General features: G+C 36.0%; 1 long non-coding RNA gene across 8 annotated transcripts in view; it reads left to right on the plus strand.

Moving 5' to 3' along the window:
• The window catches only part of LOC110311497, a 458,615-nt gene extending 437,586 nt beyond the window's left edge, over positions 1 to 21,029 (plus strand). For 6 of the 8 annotated variants that reach the window (XR_003835132.1, XR_003835133.1, XR_002379961.2 and 3 more), the window contains one exon: positions 896 to 2,288. This is a non-coding gene — a long non-coding RNA (uncharacterized LOC110311497). The other 2 variants (XR_003835131.1, XR_003835134.1) reach the window with 2 other exon arrangements.
• Positions 21,030 to 21,737: the final 708 nt, after the last annotated feature.

Genomic DNA, 21,737 nt, shown 5'->3' on the forward strand with positions numbered 1-21,737 from the left:
AACTGCCTATAGGAGCCCATGGACCATCACATGCTTTGTCCTAGGGCTCCTTCCTCTGTCCTCTCCTTCCCCGCTTTAAAACAAAAACAAAAATAAAAAGCAAAATACTTACTTTTGTACAATGCTTTGAAGTTTTTGGTTATCTGGTACTCTGACACAGAACAGAATGAAGCCTTCTGTGAGGCTGCTTTCACTCGTCAATGGTAGTTTGAAAAGACCTTGGTGGAAGTGAATACTTTATAAGGTGGGAACGTAACCACTTCAATTATGAGTGCTTTGAGTCAGTATCATATTTTAGAATGTCCTTTCTCATACACAGCAAAATTTCTTGCAGCAACATGGTATTATTTTGCTGGACAGAGAACAATGTTCATGTTTTCTTCACACCATACCCTTTGTACACTGTGATAAAAACTATCAAAACCACGGCTTTATTTATATGCATCTACCTCAAATTATGATAGAGTCTTTAACTATAAACTCAACATGTGTCTTGTTAACAGCTACCATAAATAGCAAGTACCATTATTTCTGAGGGAATTTTCTTTTTTTTTTTTTTTTTTTTTTTTTTTTTTTTTTTTTTTTTTTTTTTTTTTTTTTTTTTTTTTTTAGATTTATTTATTTATTATATGTAAGTACACTGTAGCTGTCTTCAGACACTCCAGAAGAGAGCGCCAGATCTCGTTACGGATGGTTGTGAGCCACTATGTGGTTGCTGGGATTTGAACTCTGGACCTTCGGAAGAGCAGTCGGGTGCTCTTACCCACTGAGCCATCTCACCAGCCCCTCTGAGGGAATTTTCAATTGCCTCAGTGAAATCTCCAATAAGCCATTTGGTGTGGACATGCTATTTTCTTGGCTAAAACATTCCGGTTCTTTTTTTTTTTTTTTCCAGGTCTTTAATCGCAGTCCTCACCGACCGCAGAGACAAGAATGACAGGGACACCAAGTCGGGTTCATGCAACAGCTTCTTCTGTTACTTGTGGCTTTCTCTCTTACAGCAATCTCCACCCAGGGCAAGGGGAACCACAACAACCCTCCTATACTCGAGCCGACTGACCTCATCCAATCAGAAATCTCACACGCTCCAGGCACGAGCTCAAGTCGGTCACGATAGGCTAACAGATCCGGATCATGACAGATCCGGATCTTGAGTAATACGCATGCTTTTTTACTGTGCATGCTCGGACAAGACAGTAAACGTGGGTTTCATGGGGCCCGGGAATGGGCCAGGGCGCCATCTTGGCCCATGCAGCCTCACCCGCTTCCCACACTTTAATAGCAGATAAAATATAGCTTTAGAAGCTCACTGTATATTTTCTGTATTTCTCTGGATAAACCCTGTTGTTGCAGGTTCAGAGCACTAGAAGAATTTTAGTGGTGTATTTGGGAATAGTGAGTATCCATTTTAAATAATTTCTAAAGGAATTTGCTTAACAAAGTATGCAAGGAGTAAAGGATATTAATTTGTGGTGAAATGGGATGACTTATAAAATTATCTCTGAAAGAAGAAGCAGAGAAATACAAGGCAATAACAATAAAGAAAAGTAAGACTTTTAGCAAAAAGCTGACTTTTTAAAAAACATCTTGTTAAACTTACTGGGCTGTGAGGATGTCGTTTTAATTCTGCATACCTTGAAAACCCAAGAAATTGTCCACTTTCTGAAATGTATTGTGTCACCTTGTGTATTCAAGAGAAAAACATGTAGAGTTTACTAGAAAAAGTTTGAGAACTGTAGAAGAATCTAAACACACTCATTAATAGTAAGTGTGTAACCACTTCTAGCCCCTTCCTATGCCCTAGCCTCTCAGAAGTTCTGATGTCTAGTAATGCCTACACTGATATTTATTCCTAAAATTCTTCCATTTTGAGAATAGCATCCTCTTGAGAATGGCCTTTTCTCCTTCTTAGCATAATTCTCTGCAGATTAACCTAAGTGATTATGAGTGATTACAAGCTAGATTACTATCATTTTTAAACCTACTCATTTACTGGTAAACACCTGGATTAGTTCCAGATATTGCTGTTATGTGTACAGTTCCTATAAACACTACTGTATAGGTTTTGGTTTTATAGATCTACAGGAAATGAGGAAGAGTCTAATTTCTGGTTTGTGGTGTTACTTCCCCATTCGACTAACAAGAAATTGAAATTCTGTCCTAGAGTGGATGTACAGTTGTTTTCATTGTTATATTTAATATGGTATAAAATATCTAAACTGTCATATGTGATTCTCTACACCTCAATTTGGACAATGATGCTAAAAATACCATATGTTTTTTCTTCTTCCCATGTGCCCTCTTTTCTGTCCAGTGTATTCTTGGGATCACCTCACAAATGCAAATGGACTTCTGTAGCTCAGCTGATTAAGTGAATAATCCAAAATCAGAGAGTGACCTGGGATTTGATCCTAGATGTTCATTTTACCAGTTATAGAACTTATTATTTAATGACTTTCCCCCATCTTTCTTATCTGTGAGTGGATAAGTATAACCACATTGTTAACTCCAGGGTACAGTGATGACAGAGTTAGCCTTTGTGAAGTTGTTTCCTCTGGAGATACTTTTGGCCTCCTTTCCAACACATATCATAACAGCAGAATCATAAATTCTTATGTAGACGCTCCCAAGTCTGATGAAAATTCTAGTTATGTGACTACGTTATGCTGCTACAATGTAAGCACCATTGAGGTCAGTGATGTCATTTATCTTACTCATCACTGCATCCTCAGTGAGATATCACAGACTTGTCCAGAACAAGGCTCTCAACACAATAATGTAGGATGGATGGATGGATCAGTCATGAATGCTTCCTTCAATATTAGCATTTGTTTATGATTGAAAGTGTTTTTAAATATATTTTTAAACACTTAAGGCCTCTGACTGTAGGCTGTGAAAATGCATTTACAAGACTACCAGATGCATTGTGAGTAAACTCTAAGGTAAAGATCATACAACTCCTGCCTAAATTAGATGTTGTGGGTCCTGTGTTTAGACATTCAGTCTATAGCTGGTAGTGTTCTTCTGAGGGGAGGCAAGATTGGAGGTAGAGTATAGCTCTAGGAAATGGAGGACTGCAAGACAGTCTCTTAAGGTCGAGGCTCATTCTGTTTCTGATCCAGCTCTCTGTTAACTGATCTATACACAGGGATATAGCCACAAACTCCTGGTACCACGGACCCAGCCACTTCTACCACCATATGCTCCATGACATGACAGATCAAATCCCTTTAAACATGCGTCTTTCTTTAAATATTCTATCTCTGCAATGAAATGCAACCAAAACAGTAGGATAATATTTGATTAACAGCTTGAAGTTAAATTATTCATGGTAACTAATCCATTGTTATGCTCGGACTCTCGAAGGTTGATAGAAGCCATGTTACTTAAGAGTTTTCTTTGTCTCAGTGTCTCAGTGTCCAAATGCTAACAGTGACTTAGAAATACTTCAGTATGCCTCTGTTGATAAATTTAGCTCAGCTTCCTAGTTGCTCAATGAATTAACTTGAACAAGGACTTTGGGACATCATAAAGAATGTTTTTCATGCACATACCATCCAAATTGTGAATCAGCCATCACTGTCAACATAACAAGCCCTTTAACCCAACTATTCCTCTTCTTTCCACACATTTGGTCAGTTATCTGCCTTTTCCATTTTACTTCTGAAAATTGGTTGCTCTATGGTCTTTAAAGAAATGATTATCAATTTTTAGCACTTCTTTCCTTCACTGTGTAAAAAGCAATAATCCCTAGAATAATTGTGGTTTAGAATGAGTACTTCCAGCTTGCTGTTCTGGTTGCCATGTTCCCAAGCTGCTCTGCTGTGATGGTGAGGGACTTATATCCCCCTGGAACAGTAAGGCCAGATAAAGCCTTGACTTGGTCATGGTGGTTTATCACATAAATAGAAATCAACCTGGGAACATGAAATTCAAGGTTTCATTCATAGACCCCCCCAATAAACAAATGTCTCATTATTTGGTGAGTATGAAACCATGAAGTGCTGAGTTTTAAAGACATACATACATAAGCCTATTCATTTTGTTCATTTTTCCCAAGTCTCCTCAAGTACATGTATCATTAGACTAGTGCTATATACTAGAAACCTTACAAATTGTAATGTAACTCCACTCAATTATATAACAAATCAATGCTATGAAAGTAACTCTCAAGTTCAAACTAATTAAACTGTCCCTTTTGTACAATGGAAGGTTTGAGCTCAGATTTATACTCAGTCATATCAACTTGGAAAAAGGAAGATTTCATTTGCTTCTTGCTTTGTGAGTTTCAATCCTTAGGCTAAAATCATGCAAACTGATATAAACTTGTTAACCTTTATTAGATATTCACTGTGTGCGTCATTATCTAAATAATTTCCCAGGTTTATTTTATGGTAGTGTAGCCACAGAGGCAGCTACTTTCATTGTGTAGGTATTATTGCTGAAGAAGCAGGCAGGGAAAGATGAAATGAGTGACTGAAGGTCACAGAGGGCACCATTCTTAAACCCAGAGTGATTCTGTTGTGTGTGGTATCCACCCTTTACCAGGCGTTCATGCTGCTTTGACTGTAGTAATTCAGTTGATTATTTAGATGATGCTGTGGGAGGTTACTACCCCTTTTGTTTTCATATTCCATTTACTCCATATATTGGACAGCATTTTCATTCATACCCAATGTGATAAAATGAAATCTGATCCACTCCCTCTTATGCCTTTATGTTTATTGTGCTTCAATGGCCTTTATAAATAAATCAAATCATGACAACAAACCTTTGCCTGAAGTGACTTAATAACACTGGCTCCTCCTTTTATTCTCCTATAACAACACAAGGACTTTTAAGGTCCATCATAAATACCTTTATGCCAACAATATTTAATCTGCTAACTCCAGAGTTAACAACATGAAACCATAAAAGCAACATTTTAGAAAGAATTACTATTCTTGTGTATTACTAGATCTCTAGCTGTAGTTAACTACCAGAATAACAATAGCACATGGATTTGATTTTTTTTTCAAATTTAAAATATTAAATCCATTTTGAAGAGTCCTGTTTGTGTCCACCCATGTACTATTATGTATAAAATAATGTTTGAAGTCTGTTAGCCTCCTCCCTATTGTACATCTGCCCTCTCCACATATTTGTGTTTGAATATCGCTGCCTTATAAAAGCTCTTTGCCTTTATGTGTTGCTATTTTATTATTGCTGCATTTAATTGAAATGCTTCAGTTATATAACCAGGGAGTGTTCTCTAAATAGAGGAATAAATGTATTTTTTTCTTCTTCTGCAAATAGTACTGAGATATTTATTTATTTATTTTCTCTTTCCTCAAATATCAACTTCAGTTCATAATTCTAGAAAGGCTTTGTTCTACTTATCTGAGTGTCAACAGTAACTGGAATCCATATCCGTATCCCACCTTGCAATCATGCTGCAAAAGGCCAATAAATTCCCGCTGAGGGTGTTACTTGTTAAATTTAGTGCATTACATTCAAGGTAATGAATAAAAGCAGTGGGCCGTTACTGTCTGGCTGGCTGAGAGAGGCTAGAACAGCCAGACTCCCCTGAGGCCTTGTGCTGGCTTTAAAAAAAAAAAAAAAAAAAAAACACGGTGACAGCCAGAATGAAGGTACTCCCTAAGCATCACACTTTGGTTTGTCTCCCCTAATTTCCTCTTCTATTACAGACTCAGGCTGCAGGGAGAGGAGATAATCTTATCCATTAATTCACCACACTTTTCTAAAATGCTGAATACCCCTGTTTCATTAGCAACAAATGCAGGGTAGATAGTTAGGTATGTATTTACGTTGATCCAGGAGATGAAAATTCCCGTGACTGTAAACTAATGGCCATGCCTCCAAGCAGTTCACATGATACCCAACATGTATCCATTGTGTATTTGTCTAGATAAAAATGCACACAGGTATTCCTTCATTAATGAATAAACCAACGAAATAAGCTACATTTGTACCATATTTATTGAACATACATAAGCAGTTATTGAACACACAATGCTATACTGTTAAGAAAAAAATTTTCTTCAAAAATAACTACAATAAAGAATAAATATTTCCATATTAAAATACCTTTCTTTATCTGTAATATAAAAATATTTATCTGTAACATAAATAACCAATGATTTTTAACAAGCCTGTTCTATATTGTTCCTTTATATATTTCTTACTCGTCAATATAAATAACTTAGACGTGCCATTTCCTGCCAAAGCCAATTGATATGCCTAGTCTTTTGTGTTATTGCGAATATTAATATCAACCATAAAGATAAGTAGGTTCTTAAGAAAAATACATGTAATTTACATGAAATAACCACTTTTACTTTTCTTGAGTGCCTTGAAAAATTTATCATAGAGTACCCTTTGCTATCCATGAAAAACAGCTGCTACCAAATAGCTTGGTGTATCTCATTAGAGAGATATTAGGCCTAATTACGCAACATATGAGTGAGATCATTATAGCAACATTATCTCAATGAGGTAAGAAAGGCACACATGAAATCCAATACCCGGCTGCTTCAAAGAACATTGGAAAACAAACACAAGAGATTACTGATCATTTCAGTGATGGTGAAAGATGATGCAAGGCTGTCATGAATTTCCTGCTCATGTAGTAAAGAACATTTTTCCTTTTACTATAGCCTATATATTTTCTTATACAGTAACTCAAGTTAGTCTACCAAATCAGATTCCCAACTGGAGATTGTTAACAGTATCATAACAAAGACTTAATAAAGCAAAGATGCCCAGACCTGAGAACTTCTATTTCAGCAGTGTGGGTCAAGCATTTTAAGGACTTTGCATTTTAAGTTTCTTGTTGGTAGTGGACTCTTTGAGAATCATAGGAAAATGGAAAGCCCAGAGGGCACTTAACTTACACGCCTGCTTTAGTGGTTTCCTGTAAGGTAAAATGCAAAGATCTCACTCTGCTTTAGATTCTTAAATCAAATGATACTTTCATATCATAATTTTATGAAGACATTTATCTTCAAAATATAACCAAGTCTATTTTCTATTAAGTGCATTAAACCGATTTGTAGCATGGCACGCGTAAACAGTAGCATAAACATTGAGCTAATGAGCTGCTACAGTTCAAATTCATGTGCAAAGGAAGATGCCAAAAACTGCTTAGTGTAAGTGGTGGAGTTTATCTCTTTCACAGAATGTCTCAATATGCTTATGTATCAAAAAAACCTCAATGGAATCATGATTATTGTGGAATATAAGCAATTATCTGGCTTCGTTTGTTGAAAAATAAGAGCTAACTCTCTCTTGGATGGATCAGCTAGTTTATCACTACATAAAGTGCTGAGGTCAAAGCATGTAGCCAAATGATATTAAAAGTTCACAAAGAGTGTTTTATTTACTCTTTGTGTTTTAAACTTTCTTTTCAAAATCCCCTTCATGTATTGTGTCTGTACATGATGTATACAATAGAAAGCACATGCTGTGGTACAGTGCAGTCGGAAGAGGAAAACCTGAAGTTGGTTTTCTCCTCCTACTTTACAGGTTCCAGACATTGAACTTGTTTTGTCAGTAGCTCTTACCTGCTGAGCCATCCTGCCAGTCCTCCTAATTTTCTTCTCTCAAATCAAGCATTAGGGTTACATGGAGATGGCTCAGTTGGTATATCACTTGCCTTTTAAGTCCATGAGCACTCGAGTTTGTTCCACAGAATCCACGTTTTAAAACAAACAAACAAACAATAAACAACAATCGTGCCTTAAGTATGGTTAAGAGAAAAAACTAATGCCCAGTAGATGGCCAACAGAAAGCGAACTCAGTGATACTTTTGAGGGTTTTCTGTTCATAATACTTTCTCTGGACCCTTTTTAAAAATCTTACAGATAATTTGGTTATATATTACAGTTTCTGATTTTGTGTTTTACAGGGTTTCTGTGTATGCAAATATGTGTGTGTGTGTGTGTGTGTGTGTGTACATGTGTTTCTTGTGTTTTTTTCATTGGCTCTTTTTTTCGCTTTTCACTATTCTGGGTTTTATTTATTTATTTTTTATCTATTTATCTTTTATTTATCTTTACAAACCTACTTGTTTTCTAATGAGAGAAAAGAAGGATGTGGATTTGGGTAGAAAGATGGGGAGAATCTAGGAGGAGTTGGCAGAAGGAAAAACCATGAGCAGAATATATTGAATGAAATAAATTATTTTAAAATATCAATTAACAACCTCCCCCAGATCATCTGGGGACATACTTGAAATTCCAGTATTGGGAAGTAGAAGACACACAGATTCCCGTGACCCATCTAGCCAGCCAACCTCACTTACATAAGGGATTTCTGACCAGTAAGAGACACTGTTAAAAACCAAGGTTGACAGTGCCTGAGGAACAAAGTTGAGGACGTTGTCCCCTGGGCCTTTCATGTATAGATGCAAGAGGAAGCACATGTACCCACACTCATACATCTGTACACACATGAAGAAACATTCATACACACAAATTTTTATGACAATGGTTGCTATTAAATGGCCATTTAAAATATTTTATTAAATATTTTAATATTTAATATAATTACACAATTCGAACTTGTTAAATAACTTGAATTCCTAATTTTGAAATATTGGAACCTAACCTATTTTTCCAAGTTGTTTTCAGTTGAGCGCTCTGACAAATTCTTGTCTGCCCTCAACTCAAAGCAAAATTAGACTCTCCAAATCCCCTGACTGCTGGTTACAAACCATGAAACCTTATTGCAACTCTGTAAGTGCCTTTGGATCATTTTGATGTAGTCCCCTGAGTCCCAAAGAAAGCTGTCTCCCAGGCCACATTTTATGTAGCCAGAAAATGCCTCTCTTGTATTGACTTGCTAAGGCCCATGGCCACCACATAACAAATCTGAGGCTTTGGTCTTCCATAACTCTCTTGTGCTTTTATTCTTGGCTCCAGTCTGTAGATGCATGAAGGGCTTTAGAAAATAAATCCTGGGTCTCAACCAAAAGAAATCTGTGTCTAATTGGTCTGGTGAATAGCCAGATCGTTAGGATCTTTTAAAGATATCATCTTAGGATCATACTATGTGGCTGAGATTTAGAATAATGTTAACGGTTATTTACAGGTGAATCTACTAAAAGCGAGAACAATATAATAATAATAATAATAATAATAAAGTGATAATAACAAAAATGAAGTGAATGTATGTGTTTCATGCCCAAGGAGTGTTAACACAAGAAAAAGATAGTTTCCCTCCATTAATGCATACTTGTGTCATTCTACCTATGTGGCAATTTAAAGGTGATGGTGAAATCACTCTATGCCTTTGTCATAATCTTGTTGGTAACATGTGCTTACAAGCAATGTTCATAATAATGGCAAAGGTTTCAGTTTTTCATTCTTAATTTCTTTTTCATGTTTTAGGCCACAATTTCCTGACCAGAATCTGTAAGAGAGATTCCAAGAACTTGATAAGAGATAGGAACGCAGTGGGTCCTAAACAGAAGACAGTTTCTGTAATCACTTGTAATACCTATAATGTTATACTCGATGAATGGAAATATGAGCATTGTTGAAAAGGTGTAATGTTTCAAAGTTTTACAAATGAATTTTATATTGAAATATGAGCTATATTGACAAAAATGTGATTATACTGTATATGAAGAGAAAAATAAAACAAAAGGTACAATATTCTTGTTTTAAGTGGGATAGAAAAGTGTGTGGTTCATGCCTCAGATGGCTATACAAATACAAAGAATTTAGACACCTACAAAGAATTTAGACACCTCTCACCGAAATATAAATGGAGCTATAAATAAGTATGAAATACTAAAAAAAATGGATAGCTAGCAAATCGTTGGTGAACTAAATAGTTTTAAAAAGGAAAAACTGTTAAGAAATGTCAGTGAAATTTGTACCTTATAAATAGAAACTATATGAACTTGTGGGATACTGAAACCATTGTAAACAAATTAGAACTATCCCATTACATTATAAGAGCAGATTTCAAGAGCGCCCTATTGTCAACAATATTTTCAGAGGCAAATTCATGCACACTAGTATATATAATATTCAAACTTAGTTAGAATCTCAAAAATTTAAATTTTATAAAACTAAAAGAATGTCAAAGGAATTCAAATTTAATGTTGAAAATTTGAAAATATCATCAAATGAATTGCATAAATAAATCTTGTAAAAATGGGTTAGATAGTAAATAAGAACACAAAGTAAAATATTAATAGTTACTAGAACAAGGCATAGTGAATACAGGAAGAATTAAAAAACATAATATGGTAGTAGTCTTGCAAGAGTAATTGTAAAGTTCTAGAAAGAATACTAACAAATATACTTACTCAGGATCTTAAAAAATAAGTCCTAATAAAACAATATCCTAGTTAACCTTAGAAATATGTAGATGATTTTCACTACCCAAGAAATATTATAAAGGAAAGTGTGTAGCACTGGAATTCATGGAAGGCAAAACCCTTGATCTTGTTCTGTCGGGAAACTGTGTGTCTCCCTAGATATGCATGTGTTTTGAAACACTGTCCATAATGTTTCTAGAAATGTTTCTTAAATGCATATTTTTGGGAAATTTTGGATGAAATTGTTTTTCTTTATGAATTTTGAAATTGAGTCAGGAAATTTGAATCACAGAATTTTACCTTCCCTAAAATGTAGACATGGACTGGAAAGTCAGTAACCATTTTGTGGGCTGTTTCAGAATTCTAAACACAAAATCTGATGGAATCTCTGCAAACTCAGGTGAATCTATCTACCCTGACTATTTAAGAAGATAGCCAGTCTTGCTGTTAACATGTTTTCCCTTCCCTATAACTCCTTCCTAAATCCTGCAGTCCACCAGAGACCTGACTGCCATTAAAATGAATCTTAATTACAATTTTGGGTTAAGTAAGGAAAAATATTTTTAAATGTTTTAAATCAATATTCAGCATTCAATTATACAACTTTGGAGTGTCTTAGGTTCATTTTATAAGTGTTTTCTTAGTTTTCATTTTAGTAAATGCGTTTTTTTCCTCCTAACTTGTGTTTAATGTATCATGGATCTTTGGATTTTACTTTGATTACTTTTGGTAAAGAAATATTATTTTTTGTCCCAGTCACCCTCAACTCCTTCCTACTTGCCTTATCACTGTAGTTCGGCCCCTGACCACCATGGTGACAGATCTACAAAGTAGAAGTTAGGATTCAGACTCATAGAAGGGGAGCAGAAAGACGGTAGTTCATACATTATTCACAAACTTTACCTAACCTAGGCTACTCTCCAGATGTTATATTCAATCATATATAAATTTTGATACCGTCCACTAAGGAAGCCCAATGCACTTAATTAAAAAGCTTTAAAATATTCTAAAAGAAACAAGGATACAGTATATGCCACAAACAACAAAAAGAGCAGGGTAGATTTGAACTTCTAATTTAAAAACTAATTCACATGTGTGCCCAGGCATATAGATTAAAATGCCTTCATGAGGAACACACACAATTTGAAGTTTCACATGTAAGAATTTGCAGCTTAATATTTCCAATACTCCATCATGTAGCTCCCAGTATTTCTGTACACCTTTATTTTCCTTTATTATTATTTCTATTTATTTGAATAAGGAAAGGAAGCCAAAATTTGAAAAGATCAAGAATCTGATCATCCACGAAACAGGCTAATGACGCAAACACCAATTTTACTCCCTTGATATTTAAGAGTAAACATATTATCCTTTTTTTCTTCTGTAATATTGGTAAATGTTATTCTTACTAACTGAATGTATTGAAACCCACTCCATGGTAATTTAGTGAAGTCAGAATTTACAGAAGGACCTTAAAGACACAAAAATTAGCAGGGCAGCTGACACATGGCAGCATGGTCACCAAGTTAATGACACTGACCAAGCTTTCTCTCCCCTCTGCTCCCACCTACATCTCCATTCCTAGGCTATTCCTTTCTGTCAATGTCACTTACGTTTTTTCAAGATGGAAAGGCCAATACTGTGAGCTTTATTCATTTTAGTTCAAGTACCTAAAGCTCAGAAAAACTTTACTTGCATTTATTTACAAAATTAACAGGTTATAGATGTAAATCAAAACCACTGGTTAGGATTTAGCCATTGCCAATTTTCTAATAGTCATGAATCTACCCCCTTAAGACAACGATATGTTGAGAAGGGTTTGTGTACCTGATGTTGTCTTGGGTACTAGAGGTAGGGCAACAAGACAGAGACAAGATCTTATATTCTTGCAAGTAGGGAGAGGCACACTATATGTAAGCTTAAAATATATGATAAATATATGATAAGCAAGTACAAATAGAAGGCAAACAGTACAGAGGCACATACACACATAATATTTAAATATTACTGAATTAAAACAGAGAATGCAATGGAATAGCAAAGTGTAGATCAACATTAGAATAAAGTTTGGAGGAGGACTTTTCTTAAATTGCATGTGACTATAGCTCTGAATGGCAAGAATAAACCAACTAATGCATGTCTCAGTGTTAAAGCACTTGTTTCACATGTAGGCTCTATGAGTTCAGTCCCCAGCACCAACAAAGTACAAAGCAGAGATGAAGAAAGGCACAGAAGCAAAGGTATAAGAATTTCAGACAGTGGGATAGCCAGAATCTAGTAAGCAGATCAGAAAGAGATGGGCGAGTTAAAGACAGCAAAATAGGGACCAAAAATATGTATGGAAAGTTCTACAAGGCAATTTGATATTATTCAAAATGGAAAAAAGTTATAGCCAGAGGGAGGATGCTATGATTTGCCATAGTTGGGCAGGGCACCCCTTGGGTTATGTTTTAATTTGACTGATGTTACTGAAGCCAGAGGGCTGTGGGATGAAAAGGAGTATTTCCCCATGGGAGCCATGGTTCTCAGTAGATAAAGCCAGGCACAGTTTGTTTTTCTTCCCCACTCTGTTGAAACACCTCTGTTAGAAATGCCCTCAGCAGTTTGTCTCCATGTTCTGTCAATCACAATAATAGTTGTTTCTGCTAATCTAGCTCCATTCTAACTTTCTTCTATAAATTTACAATATTTTAGATGTCTATGGTCTTCGTTACAATTTTAAGGATATCTAACAGGATTGGCTTAATTGGGACATGATCCAATATTAGTAAACTGACTTTGCTATGCTGATGTAAGCATTGATCACCTGGAGGTTAATACTTTTTTGAAAGCTGCCTATTGGTTGGAAGCACAACTTTCTAGTTAGATTTTACTGAGCTTTCTGCTTTCAAATTTCTGATCTTCTAACTTTTCTTACTTGCCATACTTATTTTCAGCTTTCTTACCCTCCAAATAATTATATCCTGAGGATGTTTGCTAGATAGCCAGCAAGGAGCATTTGCTCGGCTATCGAAAGAATGTCAGACAAGCTTGGGGAGAATGGCACAATGTAGATTGAATGCCAATGGAAAGGAGAAACGTTGAGAAAGAAAAAATAAAATAAAAAGCAAAAGAAAGCTATGGGTAGATAGGAATCATATCAGAAACCAAAGGAATGACCCAAATGGTTGTGAATTGCAGCAGGAGAATTAATGAGACAGAAAATTTCCCAAGGAAAAGAGCCAAGTATAGAAAAAGGAAGAAATAAACATCATAAAAGGAAAAAAAGAAAACCCAACACAGAGGAAAGGAAATAAAACTACAGCCCAAGGGGAAGGCGAAAGAGGAAAACAAAGAAAAGACAAATGAAAAAGCAATGCCTTGCATCAAAGCGAATGTGTGCAGTTGTCTTTTTTCTTATCGGGTAGTGGCTTTGCATTTCTCGAACAGTGAAGCCAAACTGAAGGGATAATTTTGTTTATGTACCCAATTTGCATAATTGTGCAATATAAATTACAATGCTAATTAAGGACAGCCCTTGGGCTTCTGGAACTGGGTCAAAGTGGCTCCCTGTGTGTAAGGAGGTTGGGGCATTGGCTTTGTCCCCACTCCCACTGCAGGGGAGCCAAGCAAGAGAAAAGAACCTTTCTGACAGTGTGTGAAATCTTGTCAGAAGTTGTTGTAGACCCAGAACTGTATGTCTCACTCTCAAACTTGGCTTTGCAAATAATCTTCCCGTGATTCTGGAATGGTGTCCCTAAAAGTAAAAATCCCTCTTAAACCTTCTCGCTTGTCTTTCTATACCATTTCCCGTTTAGTTAGATACTTTTCATTCAGAGAATTAGATTATGAAATTGTGAACAAGCGAGCATGAACCTGGCATACAGTATTTTCTCACAGGACTCCTGCCAAATTGTCTGAAACCAGTGTATCATGTGCCCGGCTTTGGCCTTTGTGAGGCAGAGAGACATTAGGCTCACTTCCTGAGTTTCAGTTAAAACCCTGTTCTTAAAGCTCACCAAACGTTATAAATTCAGTTCCAGAGTTAATTCCCTGTCCTATTCCTATGACAGGAGTATATATTAGAAGGTTTGGAGGAGAACTAGCGTGGGTCTTTCCAGGTATGAGTGTCTCTGACTTCATGTAGTGAAGACTGGTGTAACTACAGGAAAAGAGTCTTGGGAAAGAACTCTCCCAGAAACACGTTCTGAAGGTTTGTATACTCGACGATTGCTGCTCTCAAGCAAAAGCTATATGGAAAATAGAAAGAAGCAGGTGTCAATCACTGGGAAGGATAAGAGCGTGTTGTGGAGGAGGCCTGGTATCCCATCTAAATCTCCCTTTTTTTTTAATGTTTTAAAATGTGGACCCATTCTTATGGGTTTGATTTCTACCTAAATTTTTAATTAAAAGCTGAAGTAATCATTAAGCACTTGTGTTGTATATACCTGACTTCAACTTTGGCATGCCGGAAATTTCTTTTGCTGGAGATTACTATACGGATAATTAGATATGTACAATGTCCTTTCTATATTTGTGTTATTTTATATTCTTACTAGTGCCCTAGTAAGTATTTTGTAACCATTCCCATGTCCTCCTATATAAAGAAAGCAATGTCTATTACAATTAAGAACAGTGCTATTGGTGTTAGCCGGTGGATTCTTTGAGAGGTGATGAGGTCACAGACAAGAGTAGCAACCTCATGAATGGGATTGGTGTTCATATGAAAGAGACCCAATAGTACCTGATTCTCCCTTCTTCCTGTGCAGTTAAAATAAGAAGACAATAAGTAAGGGAGTGGTGGCTATCAAACATTGTATTACAGAGCCCTTGATCTTGGGCCACTCAGCTTACCAAATAATAAGCTTTTATTTTCAGCTCAGCTTGTCTTTGGTAGTTATTGGTAACATCCTTAACAGTCTATATTGTAGGACAAGCTATGAAATTGGAATTTTGCATGAACTTTAGATGACCTGCTCAGAGGATTGGTACAACCTAGCCTTCTAGTTGCTCAAGATTATGCAGTTGGCATCTCATGACACACCAGTAGGTCCAAGGTCTTATGCTGTTACTCATTCTGCCCCAGTGTTCAAGACAACACAAAAATGAGACTCCTGATCTAGTCATATATATCTACTAGTTACACACACTGACTTAAGCATGGCTACAGAAAACTTGTAGAAAAGAACTGGATTACTTAGTATGTCAGAGCAACTGCAGGAAAAGGAAAAGAAAGATTTCCAGCAATCATGTCAACTCCAGAAGGAGTAAGCACAGTCTTTTTTAAAAATGTTGATGGTTTCCCAATAGGAAGAACACAGTTAATGCTACTGAGTGATATGTTCTAAATGGCTAAAATGGTACAGATCGTCCTAGATCTGTAATACCATAGTAAACAGTTCTCAGATGTTAGGGATACATATAACTTTGTGATAGTCTATAACGTGGATGAGACCGAGTTCCATCTGGCACACAGGGGAAAGAAATAGAATAATTGCCAAGAAGTCTGATGACATAGGGAAAGGGTCCTCACCCCATTTCACCCCCTTTTCACTCGCATTTGCACCATAGTTTGGGTGAGAATGGCCTACTCTGGCTGGAGAATAGGGAGCCTCATTTTTACTGATCTGGGAGATTAGCTCTACCCAAGGACACAGATATAAAGAGGTATGACAAAAGATTAGAGTATAGATTAGTAGAAAATGTTGTCACTGTAGTTTCAAGAAGAATGGGAAAACTTGGTCACCTTTTAATATTTTTGAGGACAGAGGTACAACTATAAAAATCTCCAACTTTTTCCTCATTTAAGAGATGATAATTCAAATTTGCCTATGTTTTTAAAGAGAATATTAGCTTCAGTTTGAAGAATCATACACAGAAATACACACACACACATACATACATATATATTAATTATTTCATAAAACTCATAAGTAATAGATCAGTTCAGAAATACCCTAGGCTGATCATTATGTATAGACTGAATCTCTATCTAATTATAGCTAATATATAGGCTTAAACATAATGTGGTCAATAATAATAATAAACCACTCTCTCAATGGTTTATTAGAGATAGTGTTTGCCAAGAGTGGACAGGCTCATCTGAGTCTCTCTTCTCAGTACGATCCTATCATTATCTTATTGAACAGACCTCAGAAGAAGAAAAAGTGTGTATGCTCTTCCATGAATTGGTTTGGTTTCTGGCAAACTTTCTTTCACTTTGCTATTGTTCCAGAGTATTTAGTCATCATACACTTTCTCTCTGGTAAATTCAGTGTTCCTCAATATACGGGCACGATCATCATTGTCCACATTTTAGAAAATGTAGCTTCTGATTCTTGTATATGTGATGAGAGCAATTAGTATAGATAATGATACTCCAAGAGTTTTCCTTAGACAAGGTAGTGTTTATGGCATCAGAGAAATGAATGAAGCACATGACTAGCTAATCTGCAAACCTTTGGAAGCAGAAAATCTGCAAGTGAGCACCCACCAATCCTTATTTCAGAGAGTGAAAGCTCTATTCACAATATATTCCTAAACAATGTTGTTCAGGCTTAAAGTCTACCTTTTTTGAAGACCTTATTAAATTCTTATTAAATCCATGTGCTGTTAAAGAAAATTCTATTTCACTGCAATTTGTTTTATTTCTTTTATGGCCTCATTCCAATTGCTCCAGTTTATAATTTAACAATTTTGTGTCTATTTTCTCTGAATGACTGAAGTCAAGTTCTCCTTTCTTTGTGAAATTCCGAAAAGACCGAAAAATCCAAACTTTCTAGAATTTTACGGCACAAACTAAACTGAGACTGGTCTGTAGATTCCCAAAACATCTTGTAACAGTTTACCAAGTGTAGAATAAGCCCTGTTGGCCTCAGTGCATTTTTATGACTGACAAAAAAAGAAAATACTTGGTAAATTTTAGCTAATCTTATAGCTATAAGATAGTACCTTAGAAGCTAGCTTAGTGGTTAAGAACACTTATGTTCTTCCAGGAGACCTGGGTTTGATTCTCAACATCCAACCCACATAGCCGCTCGCAACTCTTCATAACTCCGGGTGCATGGGATGTAATGCCCTCTGAGGGACCTCTGATGGACCAGGCTTGAATACAGTGTGGTCAAAATATGCACACACAGTTCTTTAAAATTGACAGTTTCCTAATAAAGATGCCCACTCTTGGTCATAGTTTTTCTTCTAAAACACACATAAAGTTAATCTTTCAAAGATGAGTAGATTAAGAATGATTAGGCTCATATTGAAAAATAAAAACAATATATACTTATTATGAAAACAAGTGTAATGTATACTAACCCCGTTTAACTTGTATTTCTATTCAGCAAGTCTTGGTATAGTTTCCTATCTGCCAAAGTCCAGGCACTTGGCACAGCTCAGGCAAACGTACACTTAGCCCGTGTTCTTTCTACTCTTCTCTCTTTTTCTCTTTGAGACCCCCGTGCTCTTCAGTTGCCACAGAATTAGATGTTACCGTCATGTGTGCAGATGGATTCAATTACGCTTTATTTTCATGGCTGGCTGCGTAGATTTTTATTCGTGAAACATTTTTTTTAAATGTGTAAAGAGCTTGCATTTAGGATTCTCGATACTTAGGAACCTGAAAGAAGCACACTCTTTCTCCATAATGGATGTGCATGTCTTTACTGAATGTGTGAGGTTCCCAGGAACATCCTGATCTCTGCTGGCTTTCAGTTTGGGTATATTACTGGCAGTTTTACTAATTTTCTCCTTTCCGTTTCAAATCATATTGACTACACTAAGGCTTTTCGTAATTGCATTCATCGCATGCCCCTAGTCTTGAAAAGCCACTTACATTATGTGTGTATATGTTACTTGCTTATTAAAAATATTAATGACCAGACAGTGTTGGGGACGTTAAGGAAACAGAGGTTACAAGAACTGAGCTAATGAAAGTGAAATAAACTCTAAATTTCTGGAAGCGAGGAGCCAAAAACTATTGCCGGCTGTGCTCTTCATGGAGTGTTTGGAGCATGAGTAGATGCTAAATTAGCAACTTCTGAATTGTTAAAATGTGTGTTATGTTTATAGTAATAGAAACAATATAGAAACTTGAAGATTCCCAGTGTTGAAGTTCAGTCTCAAGAAATTCTACTATAAGTGTTCAGTCTTTAGGTGAGAGAAATAATTGATTCAGCAACTAAAATCTGGATCAAATGTATTTAAACAGTAGACCACCAGTAGAGATGTGTCTAAAGTATTGGAAAAAGCATGAAGGATAAGGAAAAGAAAAACTGGTTTGGGGGGTTGATTTAATTACTTAGCTGCATGCGACTAGAAGTTCAACATCATGAAACCCCGCAACAAATGGCTCTCATTTAATTTTAGAGGGATGTTGTAAGAATTAAAATGGTGCGGTGATAATTGAAGAGAGTCTGAGACCTTTTGCTAAGGTGTAATATTTTCTACCAGAAAGGACTCAGTTGGAACAGCGTGCCTAGAAATGAGAGGGGAGATAAAGAATGTTCAAGGCAGCACTTCTTGGTCCACAATTAATAAGAATCATCCTGAAGTCCCCCCCCCCAACCCATCCCAAGTCTGAAATGAAGGTAACAGGCTTCAAGAATATGCATTTTGGAGGCTTAGGAGACACCACAGGCAACAGAGTGTTTGTCCAATAAGTATAATGAATTGAATGGGATCCCCAATGTTCAATTAGTTCCAGGCCCATTGAGAGACATTGTTGGAACAACCACAACAGTGCCTCTGGGTTGACATCAGACATTGACCTCTGACTTCCAGTCACACACATGTATGTGCCCACCTACCCATGCACGCACCCTCCCTACCCCTCAACATAGAATAAGTACTTTAACTACCATGAAATTAAATCACACATCACTGCATGTATTCTGTTTGGACCATTATTCTTTGGGACAGGCAACTCAAAGGATTTAACTCGTTCTCAAATAACTGTGCCAGAAACAAAAAGATTTGTATCTTAGGATCAACATGAAAAACAGAATATTTTATGAACAATGACTTCTTTATCACCAGTTTGTTGTTTGTTTTTTAACAGGGAGAAGCATATTGTGTGATGTTCTATATTTATGAGACCCATAACAAACTGTGAAGAGATAACAGAACGCTTTTTGCGTGAGCTGAAACAGTAGATGAAATCTTTCATTAAAATTACTCGTACTTTGGGTCCTATTCTTATTTATAAATAAACATAAATATTATTGCAAATATTTTTCTCATTGTCTCTTTTCATTCTTTTGTATAACCCACATGACACTATTTTGGTAAATGCTAGTTCACATATATGATAGTGTATATCATGTATCTTAGGTGTACAAATGTCATATCATTTGAGCATGTGGAATCTCTTCTTGTGATATTCACATAATGACATAATAACCTGACAGTTCACTTATCAAGATGTCTATAATTAAATAATACACAGGTATACCACGGTTTGTATATTATTTATAATTAATTGGGTTTTTTTTTTCATTTTAATTTAGAATGAAGAAAACAAACTAGGAGTGTGTAACCATGACGAATGATCCTGATTTTAACTCACAGAACTTGGGTATAATGTATTTGTCGTCCTCGAATCCTTCTCCCAATAGAACCACTTCTTCCATCATGCAATGCTCTAATCTGAGGGTGTCTGTCTTAATGTTAGTGTGTGCTCTGAGTATGTTTGTATCAGGATATAAATTGTTTCAATTTCTTCTTGATACCATCAGCACTGACCCAACATAGGGATGATGCTTCATAAATATTGCTGAAAGTACATAAATTAGAATTGATTATTAACCTTTTATTAGTTCTGTAAAATTGGTGCACAGCTAGTTAAAACTTAAAGCAAGCCTTTAAAATATCAGGTAACATTAAACATTAGTGAGAATTTCCAAAATTTCAACACCTGCTTAGAGACATGGGAATGTAACGCATGTGTTGTTAGAGTGAAAGCAAAGACTATTGAGATAATTCATCGGAGCTGAATGTAAGTTAGCAAAGTGTAGTGTGTGTTTAAGATTTGGAGAGTAGGTGGAATGTTATGCTACGATAGGATCTTGTGTGTGGCAATTACCAACGATAACATGAATTGTGATACTAACTCAGTCCTTACAAACAGTTCTTAGTTAGCAGCTGTGTCAAGCTTGCAGAAATGTGGCCACCTAAAACCATGTTTTTGTAGCCTTTAGTGGAAATGAATTTAGTCGTATAATTCAATTCTTGCCAATAATAAAGACAGTGGAATCCTCCAGGTGCGCATCCCAGAGAAGCATGGCTTTAAAAATAAACTTAAGAGGTATCCAGTCCTTTAGTGTCATTCCCATCAGCCCAGACAGATGGATGCCTGGAGGAGCAATCAACTGGCAGTCATGGCATAGGCTTCAAAGAAAATCAAACAGAAGTAGCAAACCCACATACGAAATCTAAACTTGGCTTCTGAATCTCAGCAGGAATCCTGTCTTTTAACCATGACAAAGAAAATTCTTATTTTGTTTAGCTTCAAATTTTTATTTATTTAGTAAGATAATGTATGTTTATATATAACCTATAGATAGGCTGATATATAGATTAGATAGAGAAATAGAAAGAGACAGACAGACAGATAGACACATAGGTAGATAGATATATTAAGGTGGTCAGTATATTTCAAAGATAGATGGATGTATAGATAGATAGATAGATAGATAGATAGATAGATAGATAGATAGATAGATAGATAGATGTATAGATAGATGATAGATAGATAGATAGATAGATAGATAGATAGATAGATAGATAGATAGATGAGAGAGAAAGAGAGAGAGAGAGAGAGAGAGAGAGAGAGAGTTGTGTGTACCCATGAATACATGCTATAATTTACATATGGAAGTTAGACAACATCAATCTGTGGTAGGTTGTGCTGTTTCCAGCATGTGGTTTCTGTAGATCAAACCCCTATCAGGTTTGTCGGCAAGTACTTTGCCCAACTTGCCAGCCCCAAACTTTATATTTTAGAAATTGGTGTCTGCTGGGTTTTCATGAAACCAAGCACAAACTTAATACATTTGTCTTTCAGGAAAAATAAGCCCAACTTTTCCACTTGTTGAGATCCATGCCTGAACTCCATTCTACTGAAACAATCATGTTTCAATTATGGTACAAAAGAATTACCCTAACTGACATATGGTATCTGACATTTTTTTTGTCCTTGTTTTTTTTTTTTTTAATTCTTTCCTTAAATGTGACTATAGAGTTCAGAGAAGTGGTCTTAAAGTCAGGAATACAATCTTTGTGGACACTGGCTGATAAATATAATGACTCTCGACTGATAAATACAATGATTATGTCTCTAGCTTTAGCAAAAACTGAATACAAAACATCTCTTCACAATACTGACTCAATTAAAATTGTCCCTCCTTGGGTGTGATTCATATTGGGGACACGA

The sequence above is a fragment of the Mus caroli genome, chromosome 16 (genome assembly GCF_900094665.2).
Source record: "Mus caroli chromosome 16, CAROLI_EIJ_v1.1, whole genome shotgun sequence".
In the NCBI taxonomy this organism is placed as follows: Eukaryota; Metazoa; Chordata; class Mammalia; order Rodentia; family Muridae; genus Mus; species Mus caroli.